The 24,405-nt window shown below is 36.2% G+C and overlaps 1 protein-coding gene across 4 annotated transcripts in view; it reads right to left on the bottom strand.

The window, feature by feature from the left end:
• Syt1 (Synaptotagmin 1) overlaps positions 1-24,178 on the bottom strand; it is a 167,048-nt gene extending 142,870 nt beyond the window's left edge. For all 4 annotated transcript variants that reach the window (XM_067767054.1, XM_067767056.1, XM_067767055.1 and 1 more), the window contains exons 1-3: positions 24,138-24,178; positions 17,028-17,383; positions 16,678-16,956 (exon numbers count right to left, since the gene is read on the bottom strand). The gene's annotated coding sequence lies outside the window, so the exon portion shown is untranslated. The remainder of the gene's footprint in view (positions 1-16,677; positions 16,957-17,027; positions 17,384-24,137) is intronic.
• Positions 24,179-24,405: the final 227 nt, after the last annotated feature.

Below are 24,405 nucleotides of genomic sequence, written 5' to 3'. Positions count from 1 at the left end.
TGAAGTCAGACAAAAGGTAGTCCTGTTTGAAATTTGTAACCTAATACAAAGATTAATGTTAAGTAGTAATGCTTATAATATGAGGCTATTACGTGCACTCAGAATTAGACATAGTTGTTTGATTGGTAAGGTTAACGTATAGCTTCAATTAAGTAAGGCTTTGTGAAACTGCTGATCCTTGTTCTTTAGATATGCTCAACAAGAGCAACAAATTTGCGTTATACATTACACAATCCGCGTAAGGACTGCAATTTCAAACAGATGGACCAAAATTTAACATAACATGAGTCTAAGACAGAGAAGAATCCTCGTTCCCCCAAAGTCTAAGAAGTGAGCGGCGAATTATGTGAGCGGTAAGCAGAAGTCGGTGCAAATTCGCAACGTAACATTTACACCAGGCAGGATTATAAAGGAGGTGCTACTTGGTAGTGCCGTATCCCCACTTCTTTGTTTTTCCTTTACTACCAAAAGCAGTTACGCTGGCGCCTTCAAAATAATAATGGTAGACCAAGGTCCTTCCAAACATGAGTTTATCTCCCAAACTAACTCATATCTCTTTAATTCTTAAAGGTTTTTCTACTCACGGGATTCAGCACGGTCATCGATATAATCTTTAGCTACCTCATTTATGACGTACATTAGGCTATCAGCAACCGAAAAGTTTAATGCTTGACGTTTGACAGATCCGTTTTACTATAGGTTAAGTTAGGTAAGGTTGGATTGAGTGGTCACTAAATACTTTACATAGACGGGATGCGCCCAAAATGCTACCAGAATTTGTTTGAAAGCCCAACGAAAACCCCCTATAAGGTTCTTATGTTCGCTACTTATGTTAGAAGGTAACTCTCTCACTTTGGCAAAATCTTAAAGTTTAAATAAATAAGTAAATACAAGGCGCAATAACCTCCGAAGAAATTTTAGGCCGAGCTTCTCTGCCAATTTGCGTCGTGCTCCTTTTTTTAGTTTTCCTCCGAACAATTCCGAACGGCATCTGCAAGACAGGTGAGTTTTAATTGAGAAGCTTTTCATCACAGAAATAGTTGCAATGCCTGCTGAATCACTGCCGAGGGGCGAGAATAATTAGAATTTTTTTTTAATATTTTGGGTGTGGTAGGCGTAACAGGCTACCATCACACCACCGCGGCCCCCTAAATTTTTATTTATGCCTTATTTCTGCCCAAAAAATCTGGCAAATCTGCCGCCAGCTGCTAGCTGGAGCCTTGAACTCGCCAGCGCAGTATGCGAACACAGCACATGCTCAAACGCTTCTTAGTGCAGCCCACCCTTCCTATATATGCCTGTGTAGGTTCAATGTCTAGCTAGTAAGCCCCTCATTAGACACAATTCTTCTCTCTTTAGAGAAATGTGCAACTTTGTCAGTCTAACGTCGTAGGATTTCAACACGACCTTAGAAATTTTGCAGCCCCGCGCTTCTATACACGCTTTTCCTGCTTGATGAATTATATGCCACTCATGTCTCCATTTGAGTTCTCGTAGGCGGACTGAGACATCTACCATGGATGCAGCAGTGCATTACTCGCTTTTACTTCTTTGCAAACTCAACTTTTCGTTACCTTCCATCTCTTTATGACAAGGAACAAATTATAGATGTATGGTCCCTCCTCAGAAAAATCTCTTCAGTGCTTGTTTGCATACCAGGACACTTCTTGACGAAGTGCACTGTGAGAATATTGCCCTAATGGTTGACTGACTATCAACCTACGACCACGCTTTCTCCAGAATTTCTGCTGCTTCCTTCACGGCTACAATTTCCGCTTGACAAATACTACAGTGACCTGGCTGTGTGCTGAGTCTACTTATTTACTGATCGGTACAGTAAACAGCAGACCTGATCCTTCCGTTAATTTGGAGTTCGTTTTTCACGTGTATAGTATGTTCTGCTTTTTACAGCCTTGCGCCAAATCTCTGGATATCTTGTGGTTGCAAGGTCTCCTTGGAAGCTCAGGCAGGGGCTATTTAATCTATTCACCCTTTATTGAAAGACTCTATACTGCTACTGCCTGCACTAAATCTGCCCCGAGATCTTAAGATTTGATGCAGGTATTAACGATTCTTGGCCTTAGCTCCGCAGATGGAATATGCGGAATTGCGTGCAATGTTTTGTTTTTAACATCCATATTTCCCCGGGAGCATTACTGCAACTCCATAACCAGTTTGATGGCGCAGCGACGAAGCTGGTCATAGGGTGTATCGGTTCTTGGTTTAACTCGGGTTTAAGATAAGTTGATTACGAAACCGCTGTCAGTTTTTCCAATTTCGAAATAGCACATCTTATGCAGCGAAGAAAGAGGTATCGGATTTCAAGAGAATCCAAACAGTTAAAAAAAAAAACTAGAGTTTTGAAATACTGATATCGGGCTAGTAATGGACGATAGTGAAAAACCCACTGGAGCTGAATTGAAAGAAAAACCAAAGTGCAGTGCGGTCAGAATGCGGTGTTAGGTTCACCGATTTCAAATAAATAGGAAAACCATGATCCTAAAAACATATTTAATTTTTTGTTAAATGTAACTTAAAATAAAGAAACTGAGAGTATCCAGCTTTTTACATAAAAAGAAGTTGCGCCACCTCTACATTTTTTATTTATTTAAAAATACGTTTTTTCGAGATAATATTTACTGTTTTTCAAAAAAGGTTTTTCAACTTCAATCCACAGCAATGCGTACAAATATCCAATGGGTGAAATATTTTGAAGTGTACCAACACTTTTGATGGTTGGATTTTTGTTCTTTTTTTATAGTTTTTTGCTTGACATTAATAAAAAACAAGGAAGAAAACTAAGCTCGGGTGGAACCGAACATTACATACCCACCTATGTATTTGAAACGTTGTTGTTGTTTGCGTTGTGTGGTTAAGAGTGTTATAAGGCTGCGTAATAATATTGTAACGAATTTACTGCAAATCCTCTTATTTGCCCTTTTGCTAAGTTCGTATCACTAAACTGTTGAATAAATAACTCCAATATTGAATAATGGAAAAACGGCCTTTATTAAAGTACTTCACAATAACACTTATAACCAAACTGATAGCTTAAATGAAACTGACTTTCAAAATAATACTGCTATTGCTCGCTAGATAGCGTCTTAATCGAAACTGCCCATAGCGCCTCTATCGCTGATGCTTTTATACTATGTGATTTCCTCGTGACATCTTCTAGGCGCTTCCTGAATTTTACTTAGTTAGTTATAAATTTCTCAGCTACAACTACAGATGTATAATTTCTCATTTGAGTAATACTTGCACAAATTATTGCCCTCTCTTGTGACAACTCAGATAAGATATATGCATGTGTTTGTGCATTGCTTCTCCGCTGCTCGTATACGTACATATGTGTAGACACAATTATTGATTCGTTTATGTAGATACATAATGATTGAATTATTGATGTGAATTCACGTCACTGCTTAGCATCGGCCTAGAGATGGCAGCACCCCCTAGTTTTGCTAATATTCGTAACAATATATATATGGTACTATTCTGAACTCATTTTCGTCCAAAACAAGCCAAAAGGATACAGAGGCTACAACTAATGAAATTGAGCGGGTAAAATTGCAATTTTTCTTCAGATATGAGAATTTCCCTATAAAACTGCTTATTCTAAAATAAAGATAAAGGAGTGGCTTTCACCACGGCCATATTGTTTTGCGTCATAACACCAATCCACCTAACAAATTTAATTATTGTTTTTGAATTATCTCATTTTTACCATTTTTCAAAATTTTCCTTATCGTCCGATTTTGCCCATATATATTTATTTATTTTATTTATTTACCAATGTACCAAATTACCAATTTAATACCAATATATTCTGGGTCCAGATAAGCCCTTTAACCAAATTAATAAAGATATCTCATTATTTGCTCAAGTTATTGTGTTAACGGATGGACAGACGTACGGACGGATATCAAATAATTTTTCGATACTAATGATTTTGATATATGGAAATCTATATCTATTTCGATTCCTTTATACCTGTGTACAAATATAGCTGGGTATAAAAATTACCATTTGGCAATTTTTTGAAACTCGTTTTTTCGAAGTTATAGCACTTTTGTTTTTTCGGAACGTGTTACACTTTTTAACATTTTTTAAATGTTCTCAATAGACATCGAAAATATCTATTAACAATTTAAAAGGTTTTGAAAATAGCATGAAAGTCGAGACAAATATTCAGATGTTCGTTGAAAACTAAAATTCAAATTTCTGTCTCAGAAAAAATATTACAGTTTGAAATTTTCGTTCTTTCTCTGATTATTGTTTTGAAAAACTTGAACAATTCAACCGAAAATAGTATTATACAAAATTTTTCAGAGAAAAACATTTGAAACGTATATAAGCTGGGTAAATATGTATCATAACGTGTAAACACGCTTTGAGCAGGAATAGGATTGCAGCAAACAATGCCATTGTTGTCGTTGTTGTTGTATTAACGATAAGGACACTCCCCGAAGGCTTTGGGGAGTGTTATCGATGTTGATGCCCCCTTGCCGGATAAAGAACCGTTACGTTCCGGTAACAAAGCACCATTAAAGTACTAGGCCGACCATCTCGGGAAGGATTTATATGACCACATTAAACCTTCTAGGCCATACCGCCCTCCCCACCCCCTAGTTCGATGAGGAAATTGAAGTCGCCAGAGCCTCGGCTGTTAATGAAACAGGATTTGCCACGGATAGGTGAGGTTGACAATTGGTTGGAGAAGCTATATATTGCGCTGGCAACCCTTTAAGAGGGTTGAGCTACGCAACCCCTTGAATAAATTTAGCATTTTAGTCGCCTCTTACGACAGGCATACCTACCGCGGGTATATTCTAAGCCCCTTAATATGCTGGGGGAAACAATGCCATTCGAGACGTTTTCCAATATAACGAGGAAGAAAAAAGTCGCAATGTAAAATGTGCAAAAGTAAATTGGCGGGCGAACATTTCACAAATTTAAAACGCCACATAATAGCGAAGCATGGAAGATTTCTACACGGTTTCAATTTTTAATATTAGGCATTAACCTACAGTATATTGAAAGTCAAAATTAGTAATAGTTATAAAAACTCTCTGAATGAGACCACTGTCACACCCACACACTGGGGACAAAATAAAAAGGACGGTATTGGAAACTCTTGAGGAATATGATATTAGGCCCGATTTAATTTATAGGTATTGTACACATCATGGCGCTAAAAAAGTTGCCAAAATATGCCCCTCTGTAACCAGGAGCTCATTATCGCTAACCAAAGCTCGAAACTCATAGCGTTTTCTTTTCTGAAATAAATTGTTGCTTAAGTAAATGGTAAAGCCTTAATAGAGTTACTCCTACCCCAGAAAATTGTCAACATTTATAGTGCATACAAAGAACATTTCAACTCACCATATTCACTCATATCACAAATCACACAAGAAGATTGCGCATTGCGCATGTAAACATTAGGTCAGCTATTTTTTGTGGGCAATTCTTACGACATTTTCCTTTAGCTCTTTTTTTTTCTCTGTTTCTTTCATTCACTCAAACAGTCAACTGTGACGCAGTTGCGCAAAACGAAGCAATTTTGAACTCGTAAATGCGCGATCTGGGTACTCATAAGAAAAGAGGATATGTGGAACTTAAGAGCGAATTGAGAGTTGCACTGCCACACCGCCATTTTATACAGAGTAAAAGTGTAATACTGTTTTCACACAGAAACTTAATGATCTCATTTCACCTGCTAATGAAATCGTAAATTTTTTGCTTTCACACAGAAGTAACTGCTCGATTAGTATGAAGGATGAGACAGATAATAATGGCGGAACGATACAAGGTGGGAGCATGGTGACATACCTACAAACAAAAAAAAGTCCATGTACTTGTGAATTCGATGGACAAATGTCAAAATCGTACTGCGCCGGCAGTTGATGTATCAAATGAAATAAAAAAGGTTATAATCAGCTGTTCGGTGCGGCCACCTTGTATCGTTCCGCCATGCAGACAATGACATTTGCTTTGAAAACTAAGAAGCGGAAACGGAAGTGGAACGCTGCCAACAGAGTTGCATTGTGCTTTTGACTTCATTAGGCATTCGACTAGCTACTAATGAAATAATAATAGATTCGAATTTTGTAGGGAAGATTGAGCTCAATAAGCGTCTTAATGTAGAAAATTGCCTTTATTATTCAATAAGCCGTCTGTGTGAAATTAGTATAACGCTTTTGTGTTGCGAGCAGGCAACAATTTTCACAAAAGAACCAAATACCCCGTAAAGGCGTTGCCTGTTTTTTAGAATAGAACAATAACCCTTGCGCGGCGTACAAAAAGCGTAACACTTTAGCCAGACAAGGAAACGCTATCAGTACCTTTTTGGTTGATATGGCTAAAAATATAGTAGCTGTAGTTCCTCATGGTGAAGTTTCCGAACTTACTAATATGTTTGCTGAAATTGACAATTTTGAAAGCCTTCATACACGCTTGGCGGTATATGAATACATTTTGCTTATTATCAAAATATTCGCTTTACATCTCCTGATCTGTTTGAATTAGCCTTAGCCATTTTGTGTGTCCCTGCTACGCAAGTATCAGTAGAAAGATCAGTTTCTTCTTTGAATTTCATTTTGGATGAAGGGAGGTATAACCTAAGCGATGAAACGCTTCAAAACTATTACTTGTAAAGCTTAAGCTCTTGTTCACTTTATTATGTTCAAAAATAAAATTTTTGTGTTGCTGAAAGACAAAAAAAAGTTTAAAAATCATCATTTTTTTTTATTGATTTGGGGTTTTTTGTTTTAAATTTTAAAGTTTTTTTCATTGAAATACAAAAAAAATATTATTTGTTAACAATTATTTTCAATCTCTGGTTCTCAATTCTCGGCTCGGTTGATCAAAAATTAAAAATATTTCAAACAAGTAAGGAAGGCTAAGTTCGGGTGTAACCGAACATCACATACTCAGCTGAGAGCTTTGTAGACAAAATAAGGGAAAATCACCATTTAGCAAAATGAACCTAGGGTAACCCTGGAATGTGTTTGTATGACATGGGTTTCGAATGGAAGGTATTAAAGAGTATTTTAAAAGGGAGTGGGCCATAGTTATATAGGTGGACGCCATTTCTTGATATCGCCATAAAGGTGGACCAGGGGTGACTCTGGAATGTGTTTGTATGATATGGGTGCCAAATGAAAGGTGTTAATGAGTATTTTAAAAGGGAGTGGGCCTTAGTTCTATAGGTGGACGCCTTTTCGAGATATCGCCATAAAGGTGGACCAGGGGCGACTCTAGAATGTGTTTGTACGATATGGGTATCAAATTAAAGGTATTAATGAGGGTTTTAAAAGGGAGTGGTGGTAGTTGTATATGTGAAGGCGTTTTCGAGATACCGACCAAAATGTGGATCAGGGTGACCGAGAACATCATCTGTCGGGTACCGCTAATTTATTTATATATATCATACCACGAACAGTATTCCTGCCAAGATTCCAAGGGCTTTTGATTTCGTCCTGCAGAACTTTTGCATTTTCTTTTACTTAATATGGTAGGTGTCACACCCATTTTACAAAGTTGTTTCTAAAGTTATATTTTGCGTCAATAAACCAATCCAATTACCATGTTTCATTTCTTTTTTCATATTTGGCATAGAACTATGGCATTTTTTTTCATTTTTCGTAATTTTCGATATCGAAAAAGTGGTGGTGGTCATAGTCGGATTTCCGCCATTTTTTACACTAATACAAAGTGAGATCAGATAAGTACGTGAACAGAGTTTAGTAAAGATATATCGATTTTTGCTCAAGTTATCGTGTTAACGGCCGAGCGGAAGGAAAGACGGCCGACTGTGTATGAAAACTGGGCGTGGCTTTAACCGATTTCGCCCATTTTCACAGAAAACAGTTATCGTCACAGAGTCTATGCACCTACCAAATTTCACAAGGATTAGTAATTTTTTGTTCGACTTATGGCATTAAAAGTATTCTAGATGAATTAAATGAAAAAGGGCTGAGCCACGCCCATTTTGAAATTTTCTTTTATTTTTGTATTTCGTTGCACCATATCATTACTGGAGTTGAATGTTGACATAATATACTTATCTAATATACAAAATTCTTGTGTCACGGTGTTTGAGGCTTAAGTCCTCCGAAACGGCTGAATCGATTCTCATGAAATTTTGTGAGTATATTGGGTAGGTCTGAAAATCGGCCAACGTCTACCTTTTTTTTCGCTACGTGCATAGGGTCTTGAGATCAAAACGTGGGCCCGGGAACGCCTAGAATGTGTTTATACAATATGGATATTAAATGAAAGCTGTTGATGAGTGCTATATTACAGGACAATTTTCATACAACTGGGAGGCTAGGGTCTCGAGATATAGCCCAAAACGTGGACCCGGGTACCTCTAGAATGTGTTTATACAATACGGATATCAAAGGAAATCTGCTGATGCGTGCTATAGTACAGGATAATTTTCATACAACTGGGAGGCTAGGGTCTCGAGATATAGCCCAAAACGTGGACTCGGGTACCCCTAGAATGTGTTTATACAATACGGATATCAAATGAAAGCTGTTGATGAGTGCTATAGTCCAGGATAATTTTCATACCCCTGGGTGACTAGGGTCTCGAGATATAGGACAAAACGTGGACCCCGGTACCCCTAGAATGTGTTTATACAATATGGATAACAAATTAAAGCTGTTGATGAGTGATTTAATAGAGGATAATTTTCATACCCCTGGTTGACTAGGGTCTGGAGATATAGGCCAAACGTGGGCCCGTGAACGCCTAGACAATGTTTTTACATTATGGGTATCAAATTGAAGCTGTTGATGAGTGCTTTAGTACAGCGTTTTTCATACATATTGGTGACTAGGGTCTCGAGATATAGGCCAAAACGTGGATCAGGGCAACTCTTGGATGTGTTTTTACATTATGGGTATCAAATTGAAGCTGTTGATGTGTGCGTTAGTACAGAATAAGTTTTATGCCGCTGGGTGACTAGGGTCTCGAGATGTAGGCCAAAACGTGGACTCGGATAAACCTAGAATGTGTGTATATTATGGATATCAAATGAAAGCTGTTGCTGAGAGTTCTTAAGTTCATTGTGATATTCGACTTAATCGCATCAACCTGGCAAAACTGACAAATATGCATGCGAAGCCGAAATAAAGGCAAGAATTAATAATACCCACATACCTATATACATAGGTCCTATTCGATTTGCCTGAAATTTCGTATATAAATTTGCCTATATTAGTACTTACGATGAATTTTTACGGGAAGTATACCAGAGACGGACTGGGACTGGAATTAGGACTAGGACTGGGACTGAGACTCGGAATGGGACTGGAACAAAATACATACCACCCTCTGGGCCTGGCAATTAGAGATGAAGAAGAAGGAGAAAAAAATGAGAGAAGAGAAAAGTGAGAAAGAGACTGAGAAAGAGATAGAATGAGACGAAGATGGAGATAGATGAAGCGAAAAAGACGGAGGGAGGAGTGTATAAAAAGATTAGGAAAAGGTGGAGGGCAGGGCAGAGTTAGGCGGAAAAAGCTTACTAAAATGTATGCAGATAGACTAAAGTTAGGGCAGAACAACGTCTGCCGGGTCTGCTACTATACTGTAAAGATATTAAATTTTTTGTTAAAATTTGACTTATAAAATTTTTTTTAAGTGGCACTGTTAGTCATCCGATTTTGTTAATTTTTATTTAGCAAACATATAGTAATAGGAGTAACGTGCCTGGAAAATTTCATTATGATATCTTCAACGACTGCGAAATTACAGCTTGCAAAACTTTTAAATTACCTTCTTTTAAAAGTGGGCGGTGCCACGCCCATTGTCCAAAATTTTACTAATTTTCTATTTTGCGTCATAAGGTCAACACACCTACCAAGTTTCAGCGCTATCCGTCTTTGGCAATGAAGTATCGTACTTTTTCTGTTTCTCGAAATTTTCGATATCGAAAAAAAGGGGCGTGGTTGTAGTCCGATTTAATTCATTTTGAAAAGCGATCTGAGATGAGTGCCCAGGAACCTACGTACCAAATTTAATCAAGATACCTCAAAATTTACTCAAGTTATCGTGTTTACGGACGGACGGACATGGCAAAATCAAGTTCTTTTTTCGCCCAGATCATTTTGATATATAGAAGTCTAAATCTATCTCGATTGGTTTATGCCGTTACGCATTACCGTTATGCGAACAAAGTTAATATACTCTGTGAGCTCTGCTCCGCTGAGTATAAAAACTAGAAAATTTCAAAATAACAGCATTCTGTACCGTATGTTTCAAATCGAAACGCAATGAATGAGAGACACATTTGCAAATTTATACTTCAGATATTATATCAGATATGAAAGAACACACATACTATCACATTTATGGGGCAACCATATTTGAAGTTAAGACCGATAGTTGTTTGAAATTATTGCGTTTTGGTCTGAAAAAGTTTATTTATTGCGGTTTAGTTTGAAATATTTTGGAACTATAGCGTTTTGGTTTGGAAGTTATTAGATTTTGAGCACATTGTTGTTAAGTATAGCTTTTTATAGAGTAAAAGGTTTGAAGCCATTATTTCAGTGACCTTGGAAGAACAAGTTGGGTCATGTTTACCATTTTTGTCATATTAGTACTCCAATATGATGAACATGGCCCAGCTTCACCTTTGCTTGTGAGAATTTTCGGAAAATTCTCATCCATAGAGGTGTTCCATGGAGTAATCTGAAGGAGTACACCAAGTTGAAGTAGGCGTTTCTGGCCTAAGACATCGCAATGTAATTTGGACCACATTTTTTTAATGTATTATGATCAGTTTCAAAGTACTTGTATAATCCTTAAATAAAATAACTCATCAAATCGTCCTCAAGTAGTATGCAAGTACTCAACAACTTATACCCATTCAAATAAACATAACAAATTTTCAACTCAAAAAATTTAAAAATGAAACTATTGCGTTTTCCCAAATTATCTGGTTTTTTCTTCTCATAAAGCTTATTTTATAGGTTTTAGAAACGAACCTTTCCGGTGTTTGTGCCAAGATTATAACTCTCACTGAAACACAATTGATATGTCGGACTCCCTTTTTTCTATAAAAAAAAAACTGTTCTTATTTGTCTTAATCGTTAATTAGCTTTACCCTCACCTGATGATATTTCTTCTGTAGCTAAGCCGTTTTAGATCTAGACGCTTGACAAACCACTACCCATCAATGACTCGGCAAAAAAAAAATAAAACATAACAATAATTTTTTGGTAATTTTTATAGCCTTACGCGTTTACGTTATGTTAATAATAATGAGCTTAAATGCCGTGGTTAAATAAAACACAATGTTTAAAATTTCATTGGTTTTTTTAATTTGTCAATATTTCGGCTTCAGTCTGAAGCCATCTTCAGGACTGTAAGTAAACACAAATGTATAAAAAGTGGACATTCATTTCAGATACATGGTCATTAAAATTTACGTCATGCAACTAGGTATACATATAAACGAGACACAACTTACACTTGTGGTTATTCTTTATCGACTGATCATATGTTCGGAAAACAAAAGTAAAATAAACATCAACAAGTAAGGAAGGTTAAGTTCGGGTGTAACCGAACATTACATACTCAGTTGAGAGCTATGGTGACAACATAAGGGAAAATAACCATGTAGGGAAATGAACCGAGGGAAACCCTGGAATGTGTTTGTATGACATGTGTATCAAATGAAAGTCATTAAAGAGTATTTTATGAGGGAGTGGGCCTTAGTTCTATAAGTGGACGGCGTTTCGAGATATCGCCATAAAGGTGGAGCAGGGATGACCCTAGAATTTGTTTGTACAATATGGGCATCAAACGAAAGGTGTTAATGAGTATTTTAAAAGGGAGTAATCCTTAGTTCCATAGGTGGACGCCGTTTCGAGATATCGCCATAAAGGTGGACCAGGGGTGACCCTAGAATTTGTTTGTACAATATGGGTATTAAAAGAAAGGTGTTAATGAGTATTTTAAAAGGGAGTAATCCTTAGTTCCATAGGTGGACGCCGTTTCGAGACATCGCCATAAAGGTGGACCAGGGGTGACCCTAGAATTTGTTTGTACAATATGGGCATCAAACGAAAGGTGTTAATGAGTATTTTAAAAGGGAGTGGGCCTTAGTTCTATAGGTGGACGCCGTTTCGAAATATCGCCATAAAGGTGGACCAGGGGTGACTCTAGAATGTGTTTGTATGATATGGGTATCAAATTAAAGGTATTAATTAGGGTTTTAAAAGGGAGTGGTGTTTGTTGTATAGGTGGACGCATTTTCGAGATATCGCCATAAAGGTGGACCAGGAGTGACCCTAGAATTTGTTTGTACAATATGGATATCAAACGAAAGGTGTTAATGAGTATTTTAAAAGGGAGTAATCCTTAGTTCCAGGTAAGGTTTTTCAATTAGAAGAAAATTTTTCTAAGCGGGGTCGCCCCTCCGCAGTGTTTGGCAAGCGCTCCGGGTGTATTTCTGCCATGAAAAGCTCTCAGTGAAAACTCATCTGCCTTGCAGATGCCGTTCGGAGTCGGCATAAAACATGTAGGTCCCGTCCGGCCAATTTGTAGGGAAAATCAAGAGGAGCACGACGCAAATTGGAAGAGAAGCTCGGCCTTAGATCTCTTCGGAGGTTATCGCGCCTTACATTTATTTTTATTTTAATCCTTAGTTCTATAAGTGGACGGCGTTTCGAGATATCGCCATAAAGGTGGAGCAGGGATGACCCTAGAATTTGTTTGTACAATATGGGTATCAAAAGAAAGGTGTTAATGAGTATTTTAAAAGGGAGGGGGGCCTTAGTTCTATAGGTTGACGCCTTTTCGAGGTATCGCAATAAAGGTGGACCAGGGGTGACTCTAGAATGTTTGTACGATATGGGTATCAAATGAAAGGTTTTAATGAGTATTTTTCAACCGATTTCGCCCGTTTTCACAGAAAACAGTTAACATCATAAAATCTATGCCCCTACCAAATTTCAAAAGGATTGATTAATTTTTGTTCGACTTATGGCGTTAAAAGTATCCTAGACAAATTAAATGAAAAAGGGCGGAGCCACGCCCATTTTGAAATTTTCTTTTATTTTTGTATTTTGTTGCACCATATCATTACTGGAGTTGAATGTTTCCATAATTTACTTATATACTGTAAAGATATTAAATTTTTTGTTAAAATTTTACTTTAAAAATATTTTTTTTTAAAGTGGGCGCGGTCCTTCTCTGATTTTGCTAATTTTTATTAGGCGTACATATAGTAATAGGAGTAACGTCGCTGCCAAATTTCATCATGATATCTTCAACAACTGACAAATTACAGCTTGCAAAAGTTTTAAATTACCTTCTTTTAAAAGTGGGCGGTGCCACGCCCATTGTCCAAAATTTTACTAATATTCTATTCTGCGTCATAAATTCAACTCATTTACCAAGTTTCGTCGCTTTATCTGTATTTGGTTATGAATTATCGTACTTTTTCGGTTTTTCGAAATTTTCGATATCGAAAAAGTGGGCGTGGTTATAGTCCGATATCGTTCATTTTAAATAGCGATCTGAGATGAGTGCTCAGGAACCTACATACCAAATTTCATCAAGATACCTCAAAATTTACTCAAGTTATCGTGTTAACGGGCGGACGGACGGACAGACGGACATGGCTCAGTAAAATTTTTTTTCGATCCTGATTATTTTGATATATGGAAGTCTATATCTATCTCGATTCCTTTATATATGTACAACCAACCGTTATCCAATCAAACTTAATATACTCTGTCAGCTCTGCTCAACTGAGTATCAAAATGTATACAATTTTAAAGTACAGTAAGTGTAAACTAAAATATGTACAAACAAATATATAGGGATACAAACAATAGAACTACGAATATGTCGTCATCCAACATTATGATTTGTTGATCCCAAGTATGCTGCTAGCGGAATAATTTCTGTACGCTGCTTTCTTTCATGTGCGCCGTGAGACTTGCATTTTGTGTAGTTGCTTAAGCAATAAATTGCGATATGCATATGCGCATTGGTCTGATTCACTTTTAAAATTAATTCCCTTATCATTAGGCGTGTTCATAATGTGGAGCATTTCCATGGTAAAGCGCTTATTATATTGTTTCTCTATGTCCAATATAGTAACATTCTGGAAATCGGGATAGTGGCCCGTATCCTTACAGTGGGCCGTTAAGGCCGTTTTATTTTCCGAAGCGTTGTTCCTAAGTTCAATATTGGACTTATGACCGGAAATCCTTGTATTTAATTTTAATTTTGTTGAGCCCACATATACTTTCTCGCATAAGTGAGACCCGTCACCGTTGCATGGGATTCTGTATATTAGGTTGGATTTCTCATCCTTTGGAATTCTGTCCTTTGTATTACTGTCAATTTGTTTCAATGTATTGTTGTATGTGAACGCTATTTTGACCTTTTCTTTGTCATATAAATCCGATCTCTTGATCCTCTCTGCTATTCTTGGGACATAGGTTATCGCTTTGTATATTTTGTTATTTGCTTCTTCGGGTTTACGTTCATTACGTGCTCTGGTATAGAAATTTCGGACCAGTTTGTTGACCAAGCTACTTGGAATCTCATTATCCTCTAGAGTTTTTTTGATGATCGTGATATTCTTCTTGTGGTACATTCTGTCGCTTATTGTAAGTACCCGTGTTATGAAGCTTTTGGCGGTATTTATTATTGTACTTTTTTCGTGTTTTGAATAATAGTTAATTAGTCTTCCCGAAGCTGTGGGTTTTCTGTACCAGTCAATATATAATTTGTTGTTTCTCCTATTGATTAACGTGTCCAAGTACGGTAGTTGACCATCTTTCTCAACCTCTATTGTAAATTTAATGCTTCTGCTGTAGCTGTTGAGTTCAGTGAGAATGTTTCCAATTTCTTCAGTTTTTACAATGGCAAATAAGTCATCTACTTACTTTGTAAGTAGGCGTGGTTTGCTAGTAGTTTCATTTTCGAATCTTGTTAGCAGCTCCTCCATGACAATGTCAGCTATGACTGGGGAGGCTGGTGAGCCCATGGGCATTCCTGTACGTTGTTCGTATATTTTTTCATTGTATTTAAAATATCGATTCTCTTTTATGCAAAATTCGCAATTATTGCTTAAGCAACAACACAAAATCCAAGCCTCACGGCGCACATGAAAGAAAGCAGCGTCCAGAAATTATTCCGCTAGCAGCCTACTTGGGATCAACAAATCATAATGTTGGATGACGACATATTCGTTGTTCTATTGTTTGTATCCCTATATATTTGTTTGTGCATATTTTAGTTTACACTTACTGTACTTTAAAATTGTATACATTTTTGATGTTTATTTTACTTTTGTTTTCCGAACATATGATCAGTCGATAAAGAATAACCACAAGTGTAAGTTGTGTCTCGTTTATATGTATACCTAGTTGCATGACGTAAATTTTAATGACCACGTATCTGAAATGAATGTCCACTTTTTATACATTTGTGTTTACTTAAAGTCCTGAAGATGGCTTCAGACTGAAGCCGAAATATTGACAAATTAAAAAAACCAATGAAATTTTAAACATTGTGTTTTATTTAACCACGGCCTTTTAAGCTCATTATTATTAACATAACATAACAATAATTATCATTAGAAAAAAATTATTGTTCTGGCCTTGAGCTCGAATCGAACCTTGAATCATTTATCAATAGGCCGATAAAAACAAAAACAATTGTTAAAAAAAAAAAATTGGATTTGCCTGGTGTTATTGGGCCACTTGAGGGCAATGCGCTGCCACAACGTCCAATTATAAACTTTTGTTAAATTTCTATATCAAAATTGTTTCTTTTGTAGTTATTGCCGGCCTTAGTGTTGTTGCTTATTAAAAACTTTTATTCGAGCTCTGGGCCATACAAATATATATATCAAAATTTCAAAAACCGATATTGATTTATATACAATATTTATTGTTGTCGATATTTCGACCTCAGTTTGAAGTCATCTTCGGGAGCATATGATTGTTGCTTATCGACATATCGATATATTGATAAGCAACAATCATATGCTCCTGAAGGTGACTTCAAAGTGAGGTTGTAAAATCGACAAAAATATATATTGTATATACAAAATCAAAATCGGTTTTTGAAATTTTTATATATATATTTGTGTGGTCTATATCAAAATTTTAAAATGAAAAGTCAGCAAAAATATGTCTTTATATAGGGATACATTTTTCGCTGATTTTGTCCATTTATGTAATGGAAATGTTTACAATTTTTTTATTTGCTTTTTATTTTATTTATGCCATCCAAAAAACAACAAAAAATAATCAGAAATTCGAAAAATATTATTGCACTTCAGAAAATTTCACTTTATTCATTATAATAATAATAGAAACAATAATTATCTAATAATAATTATATAATAAATAATTGTTATCATTATTATCATAACCTAAATTTGAAGCTATTAAATAAATGTTTGTAAAGCTTAGCTAAATGGTATCTTTGTAGATAGTTAGATTTGTTACAGCTTCATAAACATATCCGTACTAAAATGGATTTTGTGAATTTGGATAATAATAGAATAAAATAACTAAAGGCCTTTTCTTGAGAGATATACTAAATTTGTTCAGCTAATGAATACACTATTACCGTGTCAAATTATCTTAACGATTAAAATAATAGCTTTTTTTATATTTATTATATTCTACTCACCTATTTCTTTCTTTAGTGAATGTGTGGGGTAAATAACAGCCGAATGACAGCGAAAGACGTATCCTTAAATATTTTTTACTTCAAGTGTCGGATTACGTCTTCTTCTCTACACCAATACTGCTATGTCTCATAGACAGCTGATTATTGGTGCGCTTTTGTTGTTATGGTATTTTCTCTCAGTAAACAAGAGAGAATGGATTTTAGTTTTTGCACTTTTCTACTGAATTAACTTTGATTTTATTTTGACAACATTATTAGATATATGCATTAATTTTGGACCTAGAGCACAAAAACAATACTTATTTCACAAAGTCAAATCAATATGATATTCTAAATTAAGTGGCACGCACTAATATTGGTTAAATTATTCACTGGCGAGAGCGGAGAGGTAGTCAACAGAAAGTGTATAAATTTCGCTGATTCCTGTAGTTTTGGTGCGGTTCGGTTGTTAAATACTGTATTAGCTTCTGAGCTTTTATTTGTTGTTTTTTATTTGCTATTTTTGGTTAGATATTAATACAATGCTGGACGTGGTAATTTATTGAATATACCAACAACACCTTGAGCTGAGCACATTCGTGAGGTCGCTGCAATGAAAAGCATTGGTATTAGTATGATTGGAAAATAACCACCTCTATTCTGAATTTCGATTACGTTCCCGTTCTACGCTCCGCTTTAATCGAAGTTGGGTATTCTGGAATTGTAACTAGAAGAGGAAGAGCAAATGATTTTTCGAAATCAGCTGTTTGTACGGAATGTGTGAACATTGGAACAAAATAAATTAAAGACAAGTTGTAAAAAACACTGAAAAACGTTTATATTTTATTATTCACGTCATTTTGTAGAAAAAAAAGCAATAGAATATATTGCCGCAGTGTTATATTTTTTTGAGTGAAGTGCTTTCATAATTGTAAGTATGTTTCTGTCGTTATTTTGGCCAATTCCCTGCCGTGGCCACCAAGTTTTGTTAAAAAGAATTCCTGCACGAATATAGTTGACATTTTCTGAATTTTATGGATGCTAATTTCATTGCACTGGCCTAAAATACTTTATGAAGATTTATTTATTATTTCCGCAAGGATTGTTTACGTTTTAGCTTCACCTTCCTCTACTCCGGCAGCTTGTTTTGGCATATAACTGGACCCAACGAAACGACATAAATTACAGCTGTTTTCTATTATAATGGAATCAATAGCCACGGCATTACTTGTGGAGTTGGAAAGCAGCGCATACGAAAATGGCCAGGCGAGAATGGAAATGCAAATATTCAGAGATTTGTGTAATCCATTTGAGATGAGTGACGAATTGTAAGAAATTGAACTTAAAAGTGGTAAAGTTTAATGGCTTATTTTCTTATATATGTTCAAAAAAACTTTCGACTTAATAAGGATGCTTTCAATTAAGTGTTAGATACTTTTGCGGGGCAAATTCATCCAAGGTCTTCGGCATCGACATCTGCCCTTAATATTGTAGTAGCTGCTTTGAGATTTTTTGCAGAAGGCAGTTATCAGCATGGAATAAGGACGGATTATAATGTAGGAATGGGAGAGTCAACAGAGGATAAAATTTGAACAAAGTAGAGAGGAGAAAATACAAGCGAAGCAAGAATTTTATGCGAAGGCTGGCTTCCCAGGAGTCATCATATCCCGCTTTGTTGCCATTAAATTAGTCAACGTCTCATACTGCCCTTGTGTTGGAAACATATATAAAAACAATCACCATCAAGCCTTTTACGTTTCTCAACAAGTTTTATTTACATTTTTGTTAAAATTCTGTTATAAATTAATAAAAAAATAAAAAGAAAATATTTTTCCGCGAACAAATTTGCAACTTAGAAAAACGGAACTACGATCGAAATGCAGAATACACAAAATCCAACGATTCAAGTTGAATCGAAAGAGATTGGAACAAAGAATACCAAAGTTGCCAAATCGAAAAAATTTCAATCCGAGTCGAAACGCAGAATAGTGGTGAACATTTTTATTGGCTTTATATAAATCGTGCTGTATGTGTGTGTATATTTTGTCACAAATTTATAAAACTTGTGAATGGGTGTCGATGTAAATGTGCTCTGCCGTTTAGAGGTATGTGTGCCCTGAGTAGCTAATTGAGTGTGGTTCGATTGAGATATACGCACATTCAGCCATGAACGGAAAAACAGCGCGCGTCATGCGTGATGATCAAATGTGTTTGCCGCAAATTAGTAAAATTTTCAGATTACTTGTCTTGATTGTAAACTACAGAAATATACTTTGTGGAAACCTTTCCACAAGTATTTCAAAAAAAAAAAAAAAATCGAGAGAAAAGTTAAATACACCTTTTGTGGCGCAATGGTGAGATATCAGCGTGCTCCGCCTACTACCGGGCAAAGTAATATCGAAATTTAGGAAAAAGTTGTTTATAAAGAAATTTTTCTAATCGGTGTCGCCCCTAGGAAGAATTTGCAAACGCTCCGAGTATATTTATACCATGAAAAGCTTTTTCAGTGAAAATTCAGCTGCGTTGTAAAAACCGTTCGGAGTTGACATAAAACATGTGGGACTTACAATGTGAGGCCAACTTGTAGGGAAAATAAAAAGGAGCACGACAGAAATTGAAACACCGAAGCAGGGTCTAAATCTCTTCGGAGGTGAATTGCGCGAATTTTTTTTTCATACCTTTGGTGTCGCGTTGGTCCTTAGGAACTGCTATATTTTATGTAATCCAAATAAATGGCGAAAAAAAATGCAAGTACACTCATTCTGATAAATTAATGAAACTTAGTACATTTCTTTGACTTGAGCTTATAATTTTGTAAAGATCTCGTAGAAATATGCTCTAATATGATATTATAATTTGCTAAATCTCTCTGATTTGTAGTAATCCCGTTAATTTAGCTCCACAAAAATTTAAAAATATTCAAAAGTGTGACTAGATGTTTTTCTAATCGCTTGTCAATTTGCTATTTAGAGGCAAAACGGTTTCGGCTTCTTCTCCCAAAAGTAAAAGGACATTGAAGATGGCATAATGCTGAAACGGCCCTCTCTCCAAAACAAAATTTAACAGAGACGACCCAAAATTGTGTAGTCAAATTTTATTTTCAGACCTTAACAATAATCAAAATAAGAATATTTTTCAAAGTTTGAATGTACAAAAAAAAAAAAAAACACGTAACCAGCACCAAAAGTAATTAAGGTACAAGCCCGATCATCACGGGAACGATTTATTGTGACTATCTAAGCGTGGGGAAGTTGAGGGCGAGCAGTTTAATACGAGTTATAAGGGAGTAATTTGATGCGCTTGTAGGCGTATGAGTCGTGGCACAGTGGATGATGTACCCGACTCACACGCCTGGGGTTGCGGGTTCAAAGCCCACTGCAAGCAAGCATTTTTTAAATTTATTATCTTCTTTTATTTTATAAATTATTATTTTAATGGACTGTATGTTATTTTACTTAGAGAGAGGTCACTATGTACCTGTTATACCTTGTAATTATTCATTGGGGGCGAGCACTGGGGGCTCCAAGGTATTGGCTGCGGGATGGGCCACCTTGTTTTGCTTTGAAAAACATCGCTTTGGGATAAAAAATTTAAACTATGTCTTTAGAATATTTCACTAACAAGTTGAGAATTACAAGCACACTCAATGGCTAATGAAACAAACGAAAGAAAAAAAGTCATAGTTTAAGTCGCTTAAACATGCTCCCCCCTAGACGGCTTAGTCGTCTAGTTGTAATTCCATAGGAGCCGGTCATCCGGCTCGAAGGACCATAGCTAAGCGTGGGGCAGTTGAGGGCGAGCAGTTTAATACGAGTTATAGGGGAGTAATTCGATGCGCTTGTAGGCTTATGAGTCGTGGCACAGTGGAGGACGTACCCGACTCACACGCCTGGGGTTGCGGGTTCAAAGCCCACTGCAAGCAAGCATTTTTTAAATTTATTATCTTTTTTTATTTTATAAATTATTATTTTAATGGACTGTATGTTATTTTACTTAGAGAGAGGTCACTATGTACCTGCTACACCTTGTATTTATTCATTGGGGGCGAGCACTGGGGGCTCCAAGGTATTGGCTGCGGGATGAGCCACCTTGTTTTGCTTTGAAAAACCCCTATTACACCTTGTATTTATTCATTGGGGCGAGCACTGGGGGCTCCAAGGTATTGGCTGCGGGATGAGCCACCTTGTTTTGCTTTGAAAAACCCCGCTTTGGGATAAAAAATTTAAACTATGTCTTTAGAATATTTCACTAACAAGTTGAGAATTACAAGCACACTCAATGGCTAATGAAACAAACGAAAGAAAAAAAAGTCATAGTTTAAGTCGCTTAAACAGTGACCACATTGAACCTTCTAGACCCTCACGCCCCTCACTCCCTAGTTCCATGCGGAACTTGGGTTCGTGAGAGTATCGCCTGCTAAGCAGAGAGGATTCCCCACAGGTAGGTGAGGTTGAAAATTGTGTTGGAGGGGCTTAAAATTGCGCTGGTAACCGCTTGAAAGGAATGCACTACACAACCCATTGAATCATATGGGTATTTCAGTCGCCTCTTACAGGCAAAAATACCGCGTGTATATTCTAAGCCGCCTAACCCTACACTAGCTTCTTCCTTTTCCATTTAGATTTTCTTTGTTCATTCCTTTTCATCTAAACTTCCCTTCCATGGCCCTCCCAGCTCCTTTCCCTTTCTCTTCGCCTTCCTATTTCTTTTGTTTTTGCTGTTTTTGTTAACCTTCTCCTCTCTCTCTATCTCCATTTTAACTATTAATTTTTCTAATCCTTCTCCTGCCTGTTCGTACTTTTCTTTCTTTATTATACTGTGACGAATATTAGCAACACTAAGGGTTACTATCATCTCTAAGCCGATACTAAGCAGTCAGTTGTATGCACATAAACAAATCAATCATTATATTACACATATGTACATACAAGCAGCCGAGAGGTACGCACAAACATATGCATATATCTGAGATACTCACAAAAGTATGCAATCATTATTACTCCCATATACACGGGCATGTTGCTCTGCAAGAAGCTATAAACGTGCATCTGTAGTTAGCAGCAGATAAGTTTATAGCTGGTAAACAAATAGTAAATTCTAGAAGAAGAAACACCTAGAAGTATGCGAACGAGACAGCAGAGACTATAAAAGGAGCGAAAGCTGAGTAAACAGTAATCAGTTTGATTTAAGCACGCTATTGGTTGTGAAGTTAAGTTTTATGGTACTTTCAAAGTAGTCTAATAAAGACCATTTTTGCATTATTGAATATTGGAGTTATTTATTCAACAGTTTAGCGATTCCTCCAACGTTAGCAGAAGATTGGAATAAGCGAAATTTCATTAAATTCGTAACAATACCTTTTTATTTTTCCAATTTCCCTTTGCCTTTTTCTTTCTATCCAACTTTTCCATCTGTTCTGCTTTTTCTTTCTTCTTCTTTTTTCCCTCTCTCCACACCTCGATCCCTTTCACATTGATCATTTATTTTCCTCTTCCGCCTTCCTTCCCCGTTGCCTCTGTGGTGGTAGCATATTCGCTCCCACGTCAAAGACTTGAGAAAAGCAACTTCTAAATTTTAAGACAAAAGCTTTTCGAATTAGAAAAAAAGCTATTCAAGTAGTAGGTCTCACATAGCCTAACCTATCTAGCCAATTTGTGTAAAAAAAAGAAAAAATTAACGACGCAAATTCGAAGAGAAGGTCGGCCTAGATCTAATCGGAGATAAGTTACGCAAAGTTTTTTTTTTTAAATATGTATTCCTGCTCTCTGGAACAACATTATCTAACTGGTATTACCCACTTCTTATGTCCTATATGGAGAGAAGGCATGTTTAAATGATTTAAGATCAAAAACAACATTTGCATAACCTCTCACATATTCCACAGTGTCCCCGAGTGGCTGCCCATGCTTTTATTAGCCTTTTACGACATGGACGTCATACATTTCGTTCTTGCTCCTAACCTGCAGGTTCAGATATAATTTTAAAGGCCGACAGGCAAATATTTTAAAAGGTAATAGAATCGTATAATGATATAAAGAGCTGAAGATATGCTATTTTCTTGATTCCAACTGTTTGTTTGCACGCTAGGTGCACTTTTTATAGTTGCGAGTGTTACGTCAAGTCACAGAAATGTGGAAAAGTACATTGTAGTAGTCGCCTTTTAGGCGAACAAGCGTAAGTATTACTAGAGCAAGTAAATTTTAATAGAGAGAGGCTAGAAGAGAGACGATGAAAAGCGAGTTGCTTTGATAATATTCGAATGACAGTTTGCGTGTGTACTAAAAGTACTCACATATAAAAGCACCTTCACGCTCTGTCTCTCTCTCTCTCTCTCTCTCTGTCTCGGTCTCTTTTAATGCTTCCTCGCAAATATGTGTATGTATGTATATATGTATTTTAAGTAATGGCTGCAGTTTGCGAAATAGAGTTTTTTTCTATTTTTATTTATTGGGCCAATAATTTGTTCACTTTTGTGTGTTTGTGTGGCCGAAAAGCTCCATAAGACACAAGAGTTTTTTCTTTTAATAGCTGGCAATGATGATGGACTGAATTGATGGCAGAAAAAAATGAACTTATTACTTTCACTGAACTGTAGAAAACAAGATAATTTTCTTAATGGTTTTTCTAACCACTTACAGCTGCTGGTTTGCAAGTGTGGTTAATCAAGCAGAAGAATAAAAGTAAATATAAATGCTTTTTCAATTAATGCTTACTGAGTAATTTTCGCCAATGTGGCAATTCTTAGGCAAGTCGCTGTGGTCGACTGTTCTTTTAGTAAAATTTTGGGGGAGGAAAAGTACAAAAATAACAAAAGGAAAATTACGCTGACGATTACACAACAATGGGGCAGAAGAAATTAAGTATGCGTACGACAAAAAAGTGTACAGAAATTTTTCTATAGCAGTAATTTTTAATTGAATTTTTACAAATAAAAAAAAAAAAAAACAAATTTGAAAAATTACTAATAGGGGTTTGTTCTGCTTGTTTGACTACAGCGTTGATTTTGTAGAAAATCGATAATTTCATATTTCGTTGACCAATTTGCTGATTTCGAGGCCCGTTGACCGAGTTTCAACGATGTGTTTTTCGTTTATGGTTTTTTCTTTATTGTACATTTTTCATGGAGAGAATGAATTTTTCAAAGTTTGGAGTTTTATTTAATAACTTTTTCACTTGATACCCAGTACTATCTAGAAGATGTGTATATGAAAATCAAATTAAATGCTTTTTCATCACGCACTCCTACACTTTTTTATATGAACTTAAATTTTTTTCACTCGTAAAAATTCGGTTGGTTTTTAGGAGTGCTTTTTTTAAGCTTCAAATATTTCACAGTAAGCAGATTTTGATTTTAATAACTTAAGTTTAATTTTCACTGCACTAGAATTCTGGGTTTAACTCTAGTTTAGATATTTTTTCAGTAGCAATATAAAATTTTTGAAATATGATTTTTTTCTTTCTATACATATGTATGTGTTCACCTTCAGCGCAGCAAAATGTTCCTCGTCAACGTTCACGGTCGATGCTCATTCGCGTTTTGAGCCATTAGAGTATAGCAAATCCTAAGAAAGCCCACATTGGCGCATAGATTCTCAGTAGTTGTGTGAGTGAGACAAGCGATACGCAATCGATTTTTTGACGAAAGCTCTCAATTGACAGTAAAGAACGTTAACGGTAAGCAACATTGTATGAGCTTTTTAAAAGCTCTTGGCAACAAAATATGGGAATTTAATGTTGGTTAGGAAAATA

Source organism: Eurosta solidaginis, chromosome 2 (assembly GCF_040869045.1).
Source record: "Eurosta solidaginis isolate ZX-2024a chromosome 2, ASM4086904v1, whole genome shotgun sequence".
Classification (NCBI taxonomy): Eukaryota; Metazoa; Arthropoda; class Insecta; order Diptera; family Tephritidae; genus Eurosta; species Eurosta solidaginis.
The sequence above is the reverse complement of the archived record's forward strand: the minus strand, read 5'-3'. Positions and strand labels throughout refer to the sequence as shown.